This window comes from Aquarana catesbeiana, linkage group LG05, assembly GCF_042186555.1.
Source record: "Aquarana catesbeiana isolate 2022-GZ linkage group LG05, ASM4218655v1, whole genome shotgun sequence".
Taxonomy (NCBI): domain Eukaryota; kingdom Metazoa; phylum Chordata; class Amphibia; order Anura; family Ranidae; genus Aquarana; species Aquarana catesbeiana.
Window position 1 is genome coordinate 610,360,913 of NC_133328.1, and position 17,825 is coordinate 610,378,737.

The following is a 17,825-nucleotide window of genomic DNA, read 5'->3' on the forward strand; positions in this document are numbered from 1 at the left end:
AAGAATTAACAGGTATTTTTTTCCATTTATCAAACTGATATAATAATACACTTTCAATGGTAAAAGGGAGCAAATAAGAGAAGTACATTGTTCAGGCTTACATACTTTATTGGAAATTTATAGGGAATACTTAGTCCTTTACAGAACAATAGGTGCATTTCATAAAATTAGAATATTATTAGAAAAAGTTAATTTATTTCAGTAATTCTATTCAAAAAGTTAAATTCATATATTTTATATAGATGCGTTACACAGTGATATATTTCAAGCATTTCTTTCTTTTAATTTTGATGATTATGGCTTACAGCTAGTGAAAACCCAGGATTCAGTATCTCAGAAAATTAGAATATTACATAAGACCAATAAAAAAAAAGAGGATTTTTAATATAGAAATGTTGGCTTACTGAAAAGTCTGTCCATGTACAGTATATTATGCACTCAATACTTGGTCAGGGCTCCTTTAGCATAAATTACTGCATCAATGTGGCATGGAGGTGATCAGCCTCTGGCACTGCTGAGGTGTTATGGAAGCCCAGGTTGCTTTGATAGCGGCTTTCAGCTCATCTGCATTGTTGGGTCTGGTGTCTTTCATCTTCCTCTTGACAATACCCCACAGATTCTCTATGGGGTTTAGGTCAGGCAAGTTTGCTGGCCAATCAAGTACAGTTATACCGTGATCATTAAACCAGGTATTTGTACTTTTGGCAGTGTGGGCAGCAGTGGCGGCTGGTGCTCAAAATTTTTGAGGGGGCGCAAACAAAAAAATACTGACCCCCCATCAATTGCAGCCTCAGTGTGCCCATCAATTGCAGCCTCACTGTGCCCATCAAATGCAGCCCTTGTGCCCATCAAATGCAGCCACTTGTGCCCATCATATGCAGCCCTTGTGCCCATCAAATGCAGCCACTTGTGCCCCTCATATGCAGATACTTGTGTCCATCAAATGCAGCCACTTGTGCCCATCATATGCAGCCACTTGTGCCCATTATATGCAGCAACTGTGCCCATCATATGCAGCCACTTGTGCCCGTCGTATGCAGCCACTTGTGCCCATCAAATGCAGCTATTTGTGCCCGTCAAATGCAGCCACTTGTGCCCCTCATATGCAGACACTTGTGCCCATCATATGCAGTCATTTGTGCATATCATATGCAGCCACTTGTGCTCATTATATGCAGCCACTGTGCCCATCATATGCAGCCACTTGTGCCCACCGACCCCCACTTGCGGCTCTGACGGCCCCCCTCAGTTCCCGGCTCTGATGCCCCCCGCTCTGATGACCCCCCGCTTGCAGCTCTGACGGTCCCCCCCCCCCCCCCGCTCACGGCTCTGACAGAACCCCCCCCCGCAGGTGGTCACTTACCGCCAGTCGTGATGTCCGTCCTCATGTCTCCTCTGTGCCACCTCTTCCTAAGCGCCAGGGCATCCAATAGCCCTGACACTTTGGCCAATCGGGAAACAGGTCTGATGACCTGCCTCCCTGATTGGCGGGGAGGAGCGTTAGTGTGAAAATAGCGAAAATTCATTCGCTATCGTCACACAATTGGGTGGGATCAAGGCGCACTTTCTGCTCCCCAAGCCCACCCTATTTTGAAGATTGGTTTGGACATTGGTTCAAAACAAACCTGGAAGCTGTCACTGTCAAAGAAGCTGGTCGACTGCCACCAACTGGCATGTGGCCATATTAAGTCAATGATGTCACAAGCATCCCTGCAGGTCAGGAAATGCCTGGTAGCAGTTGATTAGGTGGCAGTGGGTGGGAGTGACAGCTTCCTTCTGGGTTCAGGTTGAACCCAAGTTCAGTGCAAACCCAGGCTTATTCCTTGTCGCAACAGTATCTCCTCCCATACAAGACCACGGCAGTGCAAGGAGATTGTGGCAAGTTGGTCAACTTCAGGACCGGTACACCTGTTAACTCTGACAAATCTCAAAAGCATCTTGTCAAATGCAGGCTGGATGGATCTAAAAGCAAGGGGCATTCTCCCACTGACAAAGGCCTTAAGAAGCATCAGAGTTTGCTTTGGGTTATTTCTTTACTTCTCTGTGTTCTGTATCCACCCCTTGCTCTTCCTACCTCATTCTGGTTTATAGGCGTTTGTAATATAAAAAGAACAATTCTAAACACAATAATCTTTAGCTTTTTGCAGGAGGGATTCTTCCAGGAAGTCTGATACTCTACTGATATCTAAATTTCTAAAATCAAAAGTGAAGCAACGGCTATCTGGTGGGTAGAGATTTGGCCTCCTCCTTCCCCAGTTCTGTGTTGCAATCCAAGGTAATCTTAGAAGGGACTGACTTTATTTCCTGGCTTCAACTCCTGCTTAGGGCTCCCGGCAGCAAAACTACACACAGACCTAAAGTTGTTCTTCCTTTTTATTTATGGAGAGGCACCAAGCAGGGATAACCTCTTCTTCTTCTTCTTCCCTATTTGTCTTGGTTGTACCCCCTATGGCAGTCCTTCAGTGGGGTGTAGACCATATAGAGCAGGGGTCTCAAACTGGTGGCCCTCCAGCTGTTGTGGAACTACAAGTCCCATCATGCCTCTGCCTGTAAGAGCCATGCTTGTAACTGTCAGCCTTGCAATGCCTTATGGGACTTGTAGTTTCACAACAGCTGGAGGGCCGCCTGTTTGAGACCCCTGATATAGAGTGTCTAAGGACTGCTCTCCTGTCTAAACTACTGCATACCATAAAGGGAAAGGAAAATGGCTTTAAAAGTCAATGGCATTTAGTTTTGGTTAAAGTTTACAAATGTATAAATGTGATGGTTTATAACTGTTTATTTTTTCACAAACAAAAAATTTAATAGCAAATGCATCTTTGACGGAGTCATGACAAAGCCCAGCACTGCTTGCTTGCTTTTTGGCAGCCTGTGTCCAACTGGCTGATGAGATGGCTCCAAGAATGAGAGAGCGGATGTGTCCTTCCACTGAGACATTTAGTACTCTATGAAATCTGATCTTTCATGCTACCCAAAAATCAAAGGATTCTATACCGCACACCTACCTCATTTACATTCATAGAAAATAGAAAACTTCTCAACTCTGTTGTATTGGATATGCTGATAAGAGGTCTGAACAGGAAGAAAGAGATTAGGGAGAAAAGGTCTGAGCAGGGAGAAGGAGAATAGCGAGGAGAGGTCTGAACAGGGAGAAGGTGAATAGGCAGAAGAGGTCTGAACAGTAAAAAGTAGAATAGGGAGGAGAGGCCTGAACAGAAAGAAGGAGAGGAGAGGTCTGAACAGTAAGAATGAGAATAGGGAGGGGAGGTCTGAACAGGGAGAAGGAGAATAGAGAGGAGAGGTCTGAACAGAAAGAATGATAATAGAGAGGAGAGGTCTGAACAGGGAGAAGGTGAATAGTGAAAAGAGGTCTGAACAGGGAGAAGGAGAATAGGGAGGAGAGGTCTGAACAGTAAAAAGGAGAATAGAGAGGGGAGGTCTGAACAGGGAGAAGGAGAATAGGGAGGAGAGGTCCGAACAGAAAGAATGATAATAGATAGGAGAGGTCTGAACAGGGAGAAGGAGAACAGGGTGGAGAGGTCTGAACAGGGAGAAGGCAAATAGCGAGGAGAGGTCTGAACAGAAAGAAGGAGAATAGAGAGGAGAGGTCTGAACAGGGAGAAGGAGAATAGGGAGGAGAGGTCTGAACAGGGAGAAGGTGAATAGGAAGAAGAGGGTTGAACAGGGAGAAGGAGAATAGGGAGGAAAGGTTTGAACAGGGAGAAAAATAATAGGGAGGAGAGATCTGAACAAGTAAAGGGAAGAGAGAAGAGATATGAACAGGGAGAAAGAGAATACGGAGGAGAGATCTGAACAGGCTGAAGGAGAATAGGGAGGAGAGGTCTGAACAGGGAGAAGGAAAATAGGGAGGAGAGATCTTAACAGGAAGGAAAAGAATAGGCAGGAGAAGTCTGAACAGGGAGAAGGAGAATAGGGAGAAGAGGTCTGACCAGGGCAAAGCAGATTAGGGAGGAGAGATCTGAACAAGGAGAAGGAGAATAGGGAGAAGGGGTTGATGCTGATCTGAAGTTTATTATATCTTTAATGCCAAATAGTATGTATGTTCATGTGTTTAAATATATATACTGTATATATATATTTATCACTAAATCCACCAGTGACTGGGGCTTTCTTAAGCACACTATCCAGGGTCAGCAGGGCACTTTAGCTCCCACTGATGCAATTAAAATTATTTTTTCACCCACTGACGCTGAGGTAATTTTTTTTGTCACATTGACGTAGAAGCATTTTCCTTCCCATTGATACTGGGATGTTTTTCCTCACTGATGCTGGGGCATTATTGCCTCCCACTGACACTAGGGTATTTCTAACTGAACCTCTTCAGGCCATGCTTAATATTTAGCCCTACTGATTTTATTTCATGGGATGCTACATGCACCCCGTGTAGTTCCTACATTAGGGTGTCCCTAATTTTTAAATTCTAAGGTTGGGAGCTTTACAGACCTTGCATTCAACTTATTTAAGACATTTAATATAAATTCAGTGTATATCTTTCTGTTATTGCATAAAAACTACAAAAATCTTTTATGGAAATGCGATGATCTTTTAGATCCTCCAACAGTTGTGTTTGGCCTTGCCTTATTGGATGCAATGCAATGAGTTGTTGTTGGAAGGCCCTCACATTACAGAGACGTTGTAAACTAAAATATAATGTACATGGCCAGCTTAAGGCTTTTTTTTCAATTGTAAAACAATTTCTATTTCTGTCCACGCAGTTCTATAATGTACACCACCCTACAGACGGAACAACAAGGCTGGTGACCTGACTTTTCTCTTCTCCATTTCATCCTTGTCACTTCCCTGCCCCAGCCTGTGGCTGAACACTGAGTGGGCAGCAGGGGTACAATAGTGAGCCATCCTTCTGCTCACTCTCTGAAGTCAGGATGTTCCTTTACAAGACAAGTTATTGGAGTTGATTTACTACAACTGGAGGTTGCAAAATCTGGTGCAGCTGTGAATGGTAGCCAATCAGCTTCTAACTTCAGCTTGTTCAATTGATCTTTGACAAAAAAAACCTGAAAGCTGATTGGTTTCTATGCAGAGCTGCACCAGATTTAGCACTCTCCAGTTTTAGCAAAACAATCTCATTGTCTGTCCCTTATTTTCCTATTCTGAATGTACAGTCAGATTTAAGTTTCTTTCTAAGTTAAGTTTACAAAAATATTTCTATTTTTAATGAACACATAACTGCACTAATTAACATTTTTATATCTGCTTTATGTGCCATTTATACAATATTATACCTGCGCTGAGGGAAATTGACATTACTGTAGGAGTGTCCGCCTCTGAGTAGGAATAGTTGAGTGATGGATACGATGCAGAAGGAACAATATGTAAATGTTTACTGTGGCAGTCCTGGCAGCTAAGCTTGCAGGAGTAAAACACTGTATACTGCTGGGGGTTGCTGACAGAATAAAGCATGGGACACCACCAACTTTCACTGTTTAGTATTCATTGGATATGGAGGAGAGATCTGAACAGGGAGAAGGAGAATAGGGAGAAGAGGTCTGAACAGGGAGAAGGAAAATAGGGAGAAGAGGTCTGAACAGGGATAAGGAGAATAGAGAGGAAAGGTCTGAACAGGGAAAAGGAAAATAGGGAGGAGAGGTCTGAAGAGGGAGAAGGAGAATAGGGAGGAGAGGTCTGAACAGGGAAAAGGAAAATAGGGAGGAGAGATCTGAACAGGGAGAAGGAGAATAGGGAGGAGAGGTCTGAACAGGGAGAAGGAGAATAGGGAGGAGAGATCTGAACAGGGAGAAGGTGAATAGAGAGGAGAGGTCTGAACAGGGAGAAGGAAAATAGGGAGGAGAGATCTGAACAGGGAGAAGGAGAATAGGGAGGAGAGGTCTGAACAGGGAGAAGGAGAATAGAGAGGAGAGGTCTGAACAGGGAGAGGGAGAATAGGGAGGAGAGATCTGAACAGGAAAAAGGAGAAAAGAGTAGAGAGGTCTGGATGGGGAGAAGGAGGATAAGGAGGTGAGGTCCGAACAGAGAGAGGGAGAATAGGGAGGAGAGATCTGAACAGGAAAAAGGAGAAAAGAGAAGAGAGGTCTGGACAGGGAGAACGAGTATAGAGAGGGGAGGTCTGAACAGAGAGAAGGAGGGAAGGGAGGAAAGGTCTGAACAGGGAGAATGAGGGAAGGGAGGAAAGGTCTGAACAGGGAGAAGGAGGGAAGAGAGGAAAGGTCTGAACAGGGAGAAGGAGGGAAGGGAGGAAAGGTCTGAACAGGGAGAAGGAGGGAAGGGAGGAAAGGTCTGAACAGGGAGAAGGAGGGAAGGGAGGAAAGGTCTGAATAGGGAGAAGGAGACTAGAGAGGAGAGATCTAAACAAGGAGAAAGAGAATAGGGAGAAGGGGTTGATGCTGATCTGAAGTCTAGTTTATCTTTAATGCCAAACAGTATGTAGGATCATGTATTTAAATATACAGTATATACTGTATGTATATATTAAACACTAAATCCACTATGACTGGGGCTTTCTTAAACACACTGTCCAGGGTCAGCAGGGCACTTTTCCTCCCACTGATGCAATTGTAATTATTTTTTCACCCACTGACGCTGGGGTCATATTTTTTGTCCCATTGATGTAGAAGCATTTTCCTTCCCATTGATACTGGGATGTTTTTCCTCACTGATGCTGGGGCATTTTTGCCTCCTACTGACATTAGGTTATTTCTAACTGAACCTCTATAGGCCTTACCCATTTTATGGCCAAGCAATAATCTCCTGCGCTCTGGTGTTTTGCTAGACACAGATGGTGTGGACCATTCTTGAATATAAGGCAAATTCTATGGTCTTGCAGCCCTCTTTGGAACAATGGGTGTTTGTACAACTATAGAAAAAATGGGTAGTGGTCTCTTGGGGCGTGGTCATATGGATGTATCCATTAGGGCACACAGGACAGAGGAGCCACAGACCGCCTAGGTTCTGAGGAAAGGGGTGCGCCCCTGAAACGCGTCAGCCGTTCAGCCGGTTGGGGTGCCATCATCTACCTCTCGTCATCAGGCAGCAAGGGACGTAACTGCAACTGTTAAGAAAAGCCTGTTTTTCATGCTCGCTTGTAAGTAGTACCTTTGTTTTTATACTTTTAATAAATCCTTTTTTGGTAATGCACTAGGTCGGCTTACCCATTTTATGCCATGTCATGCTACATGCACCCCATGTAGTTCCTATGTTAGGGTGTCCCTAATTTTTAAATTCTAAGGTTGGGAGCTATACAGACCTTGCATTCAAATGATTTAAGACATTTTATATAAATTCAGTGTACATCTTTCTGTTACGGCATAAAAACAACAAAAACCTTTTTTTTTAATGGAAATTCGTAGTGTGAATTAATTCCAAGAAATATATAGCATAATCTCTGCACAGCAAGAAGAATAGGCTCTTATTTATACTGCGACTGTTAAATATTTGCGCTCAACAAATTGTGATTCATTGCACACAGGTACTGTATCTGTCATATAGGAAAGGCAATTCATTCTTCTTTTTTTTCTCATAACCTAAAAAACACCAACAAGGGAAAATGATTACTAACAAGCAGTAGTGAGTCAACCTATTTAATTATCCCCTCTCTATAAATAGAATTCGAAGAAAGTGATGAACAATTGTCACCTGATTGCGACATCAGCAGGCGATTGTGGCATTCTCTTCATGCGGGCCTGGCTGTAATTATATGTTAAAATAGACAGGTTGTCATCGCAGGTACAGTTGCTGCAGCTCGCGGATTATCATATGTGGTTTTACGAAGGATTATGCTGGCAGGCAGCCCATAGTGTAACTACAAAGCTTGTTTCTGTAAACTGTATTTATTGTTAAATATTATTTTAGTATTTATTTGCACCATATTAAATTGCATTTAAAAAGAATGCCAGTGGTTGTAATGAATACGCAACTGCAAGGAATACTGTAATGTTTTTTTTGTCAATTTTACTTAAAGCCCATTTGAACTTTTGGTTTAACCACTTCATCTCCGCAAGATTTTACCCCCTTCACGACGAGGACATTTTTTGCTATTTAGCACTGCGTTAGTTTAACTGGCAATTGCGTGGTCATGCAGCGCTGTACCCAAACAAAATTGATATAATTTTTTTTCACACACATAGAGCTTTCTTTTGGTGGTATTTGATTACGACTGGTTTTTCTATTTTTTGCGATATAAATGAAAAAAAAGCAAAAATTTGGGAAAAAAACATGATTTTTTACTTTCTGATAAAAAAAAAAAAAAAAATTCAGATGTCTTCATAAATTTTGGCCAAATCTATTCTGCTACATTTCTTTGATTAAAAAAATGCCTAGGTCAAATTTCATGAATCGGGTTTACATCCACTTTACATTTATGTCATTAAAATCCGCGTAGAGTTCAGATTTTAAAAAACAATATATAGTTCAAAGAAAAAGCAACTTGACTGTCTAACATTTAAAATGAGAAGATTCAAATGGACTTTAAATGTTTTATGATGACATAAATACTAAAGAACTTTCAAAATTCCTTCAGTGGTTACGCAGGAAGATCTGAGATATAAATAATACATAATTATTCAATGTTGTGCAATGTTATGGTATGCTGCACTTGTTAATTCTGGATTCATTTTAGAGAGCTAAGAATTGAATATAAAACATATCATTACCATGAACAAGCCAGGTTCAGATGTTCTTCTTGCATTTTACATCCTCAGAGGATAAATCTCCCACGTAGTGGCCCATTCACACTTCTGTGGTTAAAAAAAGCACATTACTTTTTATGTGTTTTAATAGCAGATCATTTTAAATATGAGATGCAAAATTGAAAGGAAAATCTGAAGCGTTAAGCAACCTGGTGCCCAACCTGTGGCTTGAGAGTCACATGCGCCACTTGAGTACATACTGTGCTGCCTTCAGGCCCCACCGGGCAGTAGTCAGTGTTTTCCATGCCTAGTTACTTACTCGGGAAAAGTGATGGAAAATAACCATTTACCTGGATGCTTCTAGCTTTTTCTAGGTTGTCCATGTTATTTTTTTTCCTGTTGTATCTTTTTTATGCTTAGGGCGTAAACATGCAGATTAGTGCTCAGTTTTTTTTTTTGGGGGGGGTGGGTTCTGACACATAATGCCCATACATCTTGAGGGGGTACAGATTGGCATGTTCGCCCTGGGCTCTAGATGACCTTGTCCCAGCACTGGCTGATTGTAATGGCATTGGATCTCTATAAGTTGTTTGCGACGTGTCCCCAGTTTTTGACATTCTCCTACAATGTGTCCCTAGTCTATCACCATACCTGTCGCATATCTGCAGTCTCTGACCATCTATTGTAGTATATCCACTCTCTGACCATCTATTGTAGTATGTCCAGTCTCTGACCATTTATTGTAGTATGTCCAGTCTCTGACCATCTTCTGTAGTATGTCCAGTCTCTGACCATCTATTGTAGTATATCCAGTCTCTGACCATGAACTGTAAAATGTCCAGTCTCTGACCATCTATTGTAGTATATGCAGTCTCTGACCATTTATTGTAGTATGTCCAGTCTCTGACCATTTATTGTAGTATGTCCAGTCTCTGACCATTTATTATAGTATGTCCAGTCTCTGACCATGTATTGTAGTGTCCAGTCGCTGACCATCTATTATAGCATGTCCAGTTTTTGACTATCTATTGTAGTATGTCCAGTCTCTGAACATCTATTGTAGTGTGTCCAGTCTCTGATCATCTATTGTACTATGCCCAGTCTCTGACCATCTGTTGTAGTATGTTCAGTCTCTGACCATCGATATGCCCAGTCTCTGACCATCTATTGTAGTATGTCCAGTCTCTGACCAGTTATTGTAGTATATCCAGTCTCTGACCATTTATTGTAGTATGTCCAGTCTCTGACCATCTATTGTAGTATGTCCAGTCTCTGACCATCTATTGTAGCATGCCTAGTCTCTGACCATCTACTGTAGCATGTCCAGTCTCTGACCATCTACTGTAGCATGTCCAGTCTCTGACCATCTATTGTAGTATATCCAGTCTCTGACCATCTATTATAGTATGTCCAGTCTCTGACCATGTATTGTAGTGTCCAGTCGCTGACCATCTATTATAGCATGTCCAGTTTTTGACTATCTATTGTAGTATGTCCAGTCTCTGAACATCTATTGTAGTATGTCCAGTCTCTGATCATCTATTGTACTATGCCCAGTCTCTGACCATCTGTTGTAGTATGTTCAGTCTCTGACCATCGATATGTCCAGTCTCTGACCAGCTATTGTAGTATATCCAGTCTCTGACCATTTATTGTAGTATGTCCAGTCTCTGGCCATCTATTGTAGTATGTCCAGTCTCTGACCATCTATTGTAGCATGCCTAGTCTCTGACCATCTACTGTAGCATGTCCAGTCTCTGACCATCTACTGTAGCATGTCCAGTCTCTGACCATCTATTGTAGTATATCCAGTCTCTGACCATTTATTGTAGTATGCCCAGTCTCTGACCATCTATTGTAGTATGTCCATTCTCTAACCATCTATTGTAGTATGTCCAGTCTCTGACCATCTATTGTAGTATGCCCAGTCTCTGACCATCTATTGTAGTATGCACAGTCTATGACCATCTATTATAGTATGTTCAGTCTCTGACCATCTATTGTAGCATGCCTAGTCTCTGACCATCTACTGTAGCATGTCCAGTCTCTGACCATCTATTGTAGTATATCCAGTCTCTGACCATTTATTGTAGTATGTCCGGTCTCTGACCATCTATTGTAGTATGTCCAGTCTCTAAACATCTATTGTAGTATGTCCAGTCTCTGACCACCTATTGTAATATGTCCAGTCTCTGACCATCTATTGTAGTATGCCCAGTCTCTGACCATCTATTGTAGTATGCACAGTCTCTGACCATCTATTGTAGTATGCACAGTCTCTGACCATCTATTATAGTATTTCCAGTCTCTGACCATGTATTGTAGTGTCCAGTCGCTGACAATCTATTATAGTATGTCCAGTCTCTGATCATCTATTGTACTATGCCCAGTCTCTGACCATCTGTTGTAGTATGTTCAGTCTCTGACCATCGATATGCCCAGTCTCTGACCATCTATTGTAGTATGTCCAGTCTCTGACCATCTATTGTAGCATGTCCAGTCTCTGACCAAAGCCCCGAGCTACCTCCTGTTCTTATCTGTTGATCTGAAGCCAATCTTTGAAGTCTCCTAATGCTGATATTTGGACTGCCCAGTACAGTCAATGCCTGGGAGATAAAGTGAGTTTTGTGGGTTACTGATGCAAACCTGGTCGAGTTGGTGGTGATGGTGGGGAAAGAGTCCCCCGCCTGACGTAAGAGAGAGTAAACCCCCTCAGGTAGTAAGAGTCAGGTGGCTCGGGTCCCCATGTGCCATGGGCCCTGGGTGGTTGGCTGAATTCTGAAACCTTCTTGTGTACCATGTGTCAGCCATGGGCCCATGTGAGTGAGTACTCTAGATAGGAAGAACTGTGAGGTGACCAGGATGATGGTAAAGAGAGGCCTCAGGGCGCCATCTGTGCATGTTACTATTGGTAACAACCCATGCAATTCATACATACAAAGAAACCAAAACAAATAAGTTTAGAAATTAAGTTATGTGTAATAAAATGGAACGACACAGGAAAAACTTGTTGAACACATGAAGAAAGGGAGGTGCAGAAAGGCATGGAAAGCCAAGACACAGGCTGAAATGTATCAATAATTAGAAAGAAATCCTGACCCTTGTCAGTGCAAATTAATATCAGCTGGTTCAGTCTCAACCGATGGCCTATAAAAAGGTGACGAGGTGTCACACAAGAAACATCTCATGATGGGTAAAAGCAAAGAGCTCTCTCAAGACCTTTGCAACCTTATTGTTGCAAAACATACTAGGACATTGGTTACAGAAGGATTTTTAAACTTCTGAATGTTCCAGTGAGCACTATTGGGGCTATAATCCGGAAGTGGAATAAACCGTCCAGGACCAGGTGCTCCTCGCTAGATTTCTGATAGAGGAGCAAAAGAATTATAAGAGTTGTCCAGGAGCCAAGGACTACTTGTGGAGAGTCTCAGAAAGACCTAGAATTAGCAGTTACAGTTGTTTCAAAGAAAACAATAAGTAATGCACTCAACCGCCATGTCCAGTATTAACGCTCACCACGCAGGACTCCATTGCTGAAGAAAAAGCATGTTGAAGCTTGTTTAAAGTTTGCTGCACAACATTTAGACAAGCCTGTGAAATACTGGGAGAATATAGTCTGGTCAGATGAGACCAAAATTGAACTCTTTGGATGCCAAAATACACACAATGTTTGGAGGTCAAATGGTACATCACCCCAAAAACACTCCCATACCAATTTTGGACGTGGGAACATCATGGTGTAGGGCTGTTTTTCAGCATACGGTACTGGCAAACTTCATTTCATTGAAGGAAAGATGAATGGAAAAATGTACTAAGACATTCTTGATAAAAATCTGCTGCCATCTACCATGGCATGATGTAGATGAAACGAGGGTGGACATTTCAGCAAGACAATGATCCCAAACACCAAGCCAAGGAAACTCTCAATTGGTTTCAAAGAAAGAAATTAAAGCTGCTAGAATGGCCCAGCCAATCACCTGACTTGAGTCCAATAGAAAATCTATGGAAAGAACTAAAGATCAGAGTTCATAGAAGAGACCCACGGAACCTTCAAGATTTGAAGACTGTGTGGAAGAATGGGCCAAAATCACACCTGAGCAATGCATGCGACTAGTTTCTCCATACAGGAGACATCTTAAAGCTGTCATTACCAACTAAGGATTTTGTACCAAGTATTAAATACGTTTCAGTTAGTGTTTTCAATACTTTTTCCCTGTGTCATTCATTTTATTACACATAACTTAATTTCTGAACGTATTTGTTTTGATTTCTTTGTATGTATGGATTGCATGGGTTGTTATCAGTGGCGACTGGTGCTCAAAATTTTTGGGGGGGCGCCAACAAACTGAAAAATTCTGAAAAATACTGAAACAAAAAAATCAAATGTAGCCACTGTGCCCATCATATGCAGCCACTGTGCCCATCATATGCAGAAACTGTGCCCCATCAATGCAGCCATTGTGCCCCATCAAATGCAGCCACTATGCCCATGAAATGCAACCACTGTGCCCATGAAATGCAGCCACTGTGCCCATCATATGCAGCCTCTGTGCCCGTGAGATGCAGCCACGGTGCCCATCATATGCAGCCTTTGTGCCCATGAAATGCAGCCTCTGTGCCCATCAATTGCAGCCTCTGTGCCCATCAATTGCAGCTACTGTGCCTGCTGGGAGCACCTATATATTTGGGTGGAGTCAGGTGATCTCTGTTCTGTGCCACCTGAACGGCTGTCTGGGTGGACATGTGTCGTGTGCCCCAGGCTGCTAGGCTGGAGATTGGGCGCTGTCCTTGCAGCAGTCGCCCATAGCAACCAGCTTCGGCTCTATCGGGACTCCATCTGGCTCCATGGAAAGGTGGCAAGTAACATATACCCTTCTTATAGACTGTGTTGTCGTGTGTACCACCAATGTGGGGAAGAACCAGCAAGTTTTTATTGCTCAGGGGAAAGGATCAGCCTGGTCTTTTGACACTTCCCGCCAGTGCTGTGAGGGTTAATACAGACTCCAAAATGGACTCCATTACAGTTTTGGCATGCCGCAACATGAAGAAGGTGGGCGCCACAGTTCCCAGAGAACACTTGCACCAATCCGTTGGCGGGGGGAGGAGTCTCCCCGCTCTGCACAGGAGGATAAAGAAGTGCTGCCACGTGCATCTGATTGTGGGTTAGAGAAGGAGATGGCGCAGTTTGGAAGCATGATGGAGGATTGGCAGATGAGCATTCCAAATATCGGATTTGGCCTAAGCGAATCCAAAGGCATGGTGACGGACACCGGGGTAAGATTGCCTTGTATACTGCTGGAGGCTATAAGGGTCTGGGACTGATCTGTGAATAATGTTCCGACCTGACCACGTAGTTGAGGCCTTTGATCGTCTGCGGATGTTGTGGGGAACAGTTGTTTGAGGTCACTACGGTGAATACCAAGGGAGAGACCTTGATCCTGCCAAGTGTGGTCCCTTGCACCATGGACTGGCTGCTTGATGCCTGAAGTGCAGTCATGCCTTTTGTGCCCAGAGTTACCTTTAAAGAAGAAAGTGAACTGCTGAAAAATGTTGTCCACCCCAAGTGGAATTGATAGACTGGGACATGCCATGGATACTGGGTGTGTAGTTAGTTAGGCTGTGATAAAGGGGCAGTTGCCTATTTTCTTCAAATAATGGACTAACCTATGTATCAGGACTGTTACTTGATAAAATCATTATTGAAGTTCTATGCATGTGTCGTGTGCCCCGGGCTGCTAGGCCGAAGATTGGGCCTACCCCGGGGGCGTCTGGCTGCTAGGCTGTGTGAGGGCCTATCCAGAAGCAAAAGAGCAGCGCAGCGTCGGGATTGCTGCTTGCAGTCCAACCAAAAGTGACGGTTCTGCCAGCCAGAGAACCTGTCAGTGGTCGGAGGTAGAAAGGAAGCCAACCACCTTGTTACCGGGGACCACAGTGAGTAACTGAAGCAAGTACCAGAGCAGTATTCTTACTGAACGGGCACAGTGGAGAATCGGGAAACTTCAGGTGGTGATCAAGTCAGGGACCCAGCCAGCAGAGGTGAAGCTTGCAGAGCAACCTTGTGTGTCAAGCCAGGGACCGAGCAGGCCAGTGGGGTGAAGCTTGAGACGTATCTGGAGTGCCAAGCTAGGGACCCAGCAGAGAAGAGGGGGTGACGCTTCAGGAAGATACCACCATGAAGATTAGAGGAGCTCAAGGGATTCATAGTCAGTGAATCAGTGGGTCTAGTGAGAGACTGGGAGCTCAGTGTGTGAAAGAACTACAAGGAGAAGTTGTAGTGAAAGTGAAAGAATTGTTACGTTTTGTGTTAGGAACTGTTAAAGACTGTCGGCAAAGGAGACAGCATTCCTGCACGTGCAGATGTGGCTTCTTGCTGGAGGCCTTTCCCTGCTTGGCTGTCCTCCTATTGAAGTCTCGGAGTCTGCTAATTGAACTTGCAACTACCCAAGGGTGTCCTGGCCCTAACCCTTTTTCCCACATAAATGTTTGTAAGAGAAATAAATATCTCTTTTGCATTCAAGAAGTGTTTGGCGCCCAATAACTTCCACCTTGCACCCACTATGCCTCACAACCCACCATATACAGGAGGATGTCAGCTATCTCTAGCCCTGGAGGCCATCATTAGACTGAAGAAGGCCGGAGAACTATATATACAACTAACCCGTGATTTTAAAACTGATTTTCTTTGTTTATTACACCTTGTACCTATTTGCAGCTTTTAATTATATATGTACATGGGTGCAGCTAGTGATTGTTACATCTACATGCCACATTTCCTGTTTTGTAGTATCACATTATGATTTTGATGTTCCTTTTCAGTGCCTGTCTGTGACCGGATGTTCCATGAAAGTATGAGTGCTGTTGAGCAAGCACATATACCCTTGACTTGGTCACAGAGGCAGATGCAATTGCATTTTGATTCTTCTGTTGTCAGAGAGTTCTATCCAGGAGCTTTTGTATTGAGTCCAATAGACTCGATTTCACTACGTTGTCAAAACCCTGATAAAGAGGATTGTTGGCCCCCGAAACATGTTGGCTATCTTTGAGGCTAGCTTCGCACATAGCGTCTGACACGTATCTTGTATGTGAGCCTGACATGCAGAGGGAGACCTCTCGTACAGCCCTGGTTCCTGGGTCACTGGATTTGAGGACAGTGACCGTAGGAGCACAGTGGGGTAAGAGTGCCTGGTGGATTCTCTGGAACTGGAGATGATGTCCACTGGGAGGCACTGGAACTGGCTGAAGTGGCAGGTGAAGGTAAGCTGGATGCAGGTCAGCAGGGTGCAGGTAAGCTGGATGCAGGTCAGCAGGGTGCAGGTAAGCTGGATGCAGGTCAGCAGGCTGCAGGTGAGCTGGATGCAGGTCAGCAGGCTGCAGGTGAGCTGGATACAGGTCAGCAGGCTGCAGGTGAGCTGGATACAGGTCAGCAGGGTGCAGGTGAGCTGGATGCAGGTTGCAGGTGCGCCAAGAAGCAACAAGCGCACGTGGGTGCGCACAGCAGGCAGAAGCAAGGTCAGACAAGCCGGGTCATACACAGCCAATCAGTTCAACAGAATCGGCAGGCAAGGAATGGTCAAGTTCAGGCTGGTTCTGGTACCAGGAGATCAGGCAGGCAGGTAAACAGGATCAGGGTCAAGGAAAGCCAAGGTTCAGGATTGGAGACAGCAGCGTAGTCAGGGAGCCAGGTCGGAAGGTAATCGGATGCAGGTTACAGGAACAGGTCACAGGTGAAGCTGCAGATCAGACAGCAAGACCTGAACGATGGGAGCCCCTCTTAAAGGCCACTGGGCGCCAAAGCTGCGTCACTGTGCGCACGTGCACAATCTCCGCGATCGGCGCACGCCTGTTCGCTACTGGGGACCTGTTGGCGGGGATGCGCCTAAGCCCTGTTGCAGGTCTGGATGTAGTATGTCCATGACAGCGTACAGTACCATACGGTTTAGTGTGGTGTGGTTTTAAAAATTGTGCCTATTGTACCTTACTTTGTGCACCTCACAGGAGTGCACACTTACGCAAGCACTTGGACGCTTCTATATGTTATGAACAAGCCCTTACTGCCCTGTTTTTACATTTAATTAATGTAGTACCCTCTATTGCTAGAATTTTAAAGTTTTTTTTTCTAGGGAAGGTAAATTTGTGCAGTCTTGGCTGGCAGCCAAGCCTGTCTGTGTTATTTTCCTGGGTTGGGCAGAGATCCAGGGAGAGCTGGATGACTCACAGGCAGCATCACTGAGACCTCCCCCCTATTTCTAGTATGTACTGAACCTTCTAGAAAGAGGGGAGAGGAGGTAAGGCGAAGCTTCTTGGCGTATTATGAGGGCCCTGACCAATCCCCAACTTGGATTGGCAGGGGGCAGGCCCCCTCAAATACTCTGGGTCAGCCCAGCTGGGGAGGAGAGTTCAGGTGGAAACTGGAGATGGAGTGTTGGGTTGTCATGGCCTTTGAGGGAGCTCCCCCATCTGGGGAAGGGGGTGGGTGACCTACTGACCTTGGGCCTGGCTGGGCTCGGGTGCAGACGGAACCTTCCCAAAAGCACGGAGTTGTCCTGGCCAGGAGGCACTGGGAGCAAGGAGAGGACAGTGGGAGAACACTGCTGGGCAAGTCTCCAGGAGGAACAAGGAACAGCCAAGAGGGCTGGTGGGTGACACAAAGGCAAGAGGACTGGGAGGCACGCCTGAGAGAACTGGGATGGAGCAGTCTGAGATGGGTAGAGAGCCAGTCAGGAGGACTGTGGTGGCACGGGCAGTGGAAAGAGGCAGCTGCCGCCAGGAGGGCTGGCAGTGCCTGATGAGGTGGTACGTGGAACAGTAGCCACATGTAGGACAGCGAGCACCAAGGACTTCTATTTTTGCTACACCATAGGGGCCAGCGGTCCCTGCCTGCAAAGGACATTTGCTTTGGGCCTAACAGAGCCAGTGTCAGGTCGGTCCCCACATCAGTACTAGCTGGTCCTGGGAGTGATAGTCTGCAAGTAAGTGTATGTGCTGGAGGTCGAGGAGAAGAGAATATATGTATATACTGGAGTGTATATAGTTCAGTCCTTACCAATTTCCTTCAATCAAGTGGGCATCCCATATGTACCCTATGCCCACCCAAATTCTATTCAAAGTCGCAAGGACTGCTTCTTAAATCTGTGTGACTGGAAATTCCTGTGCCTGGCTGCGCAGGGTGGGAGATGAACCATATTCACCAGCAGCCCCTAC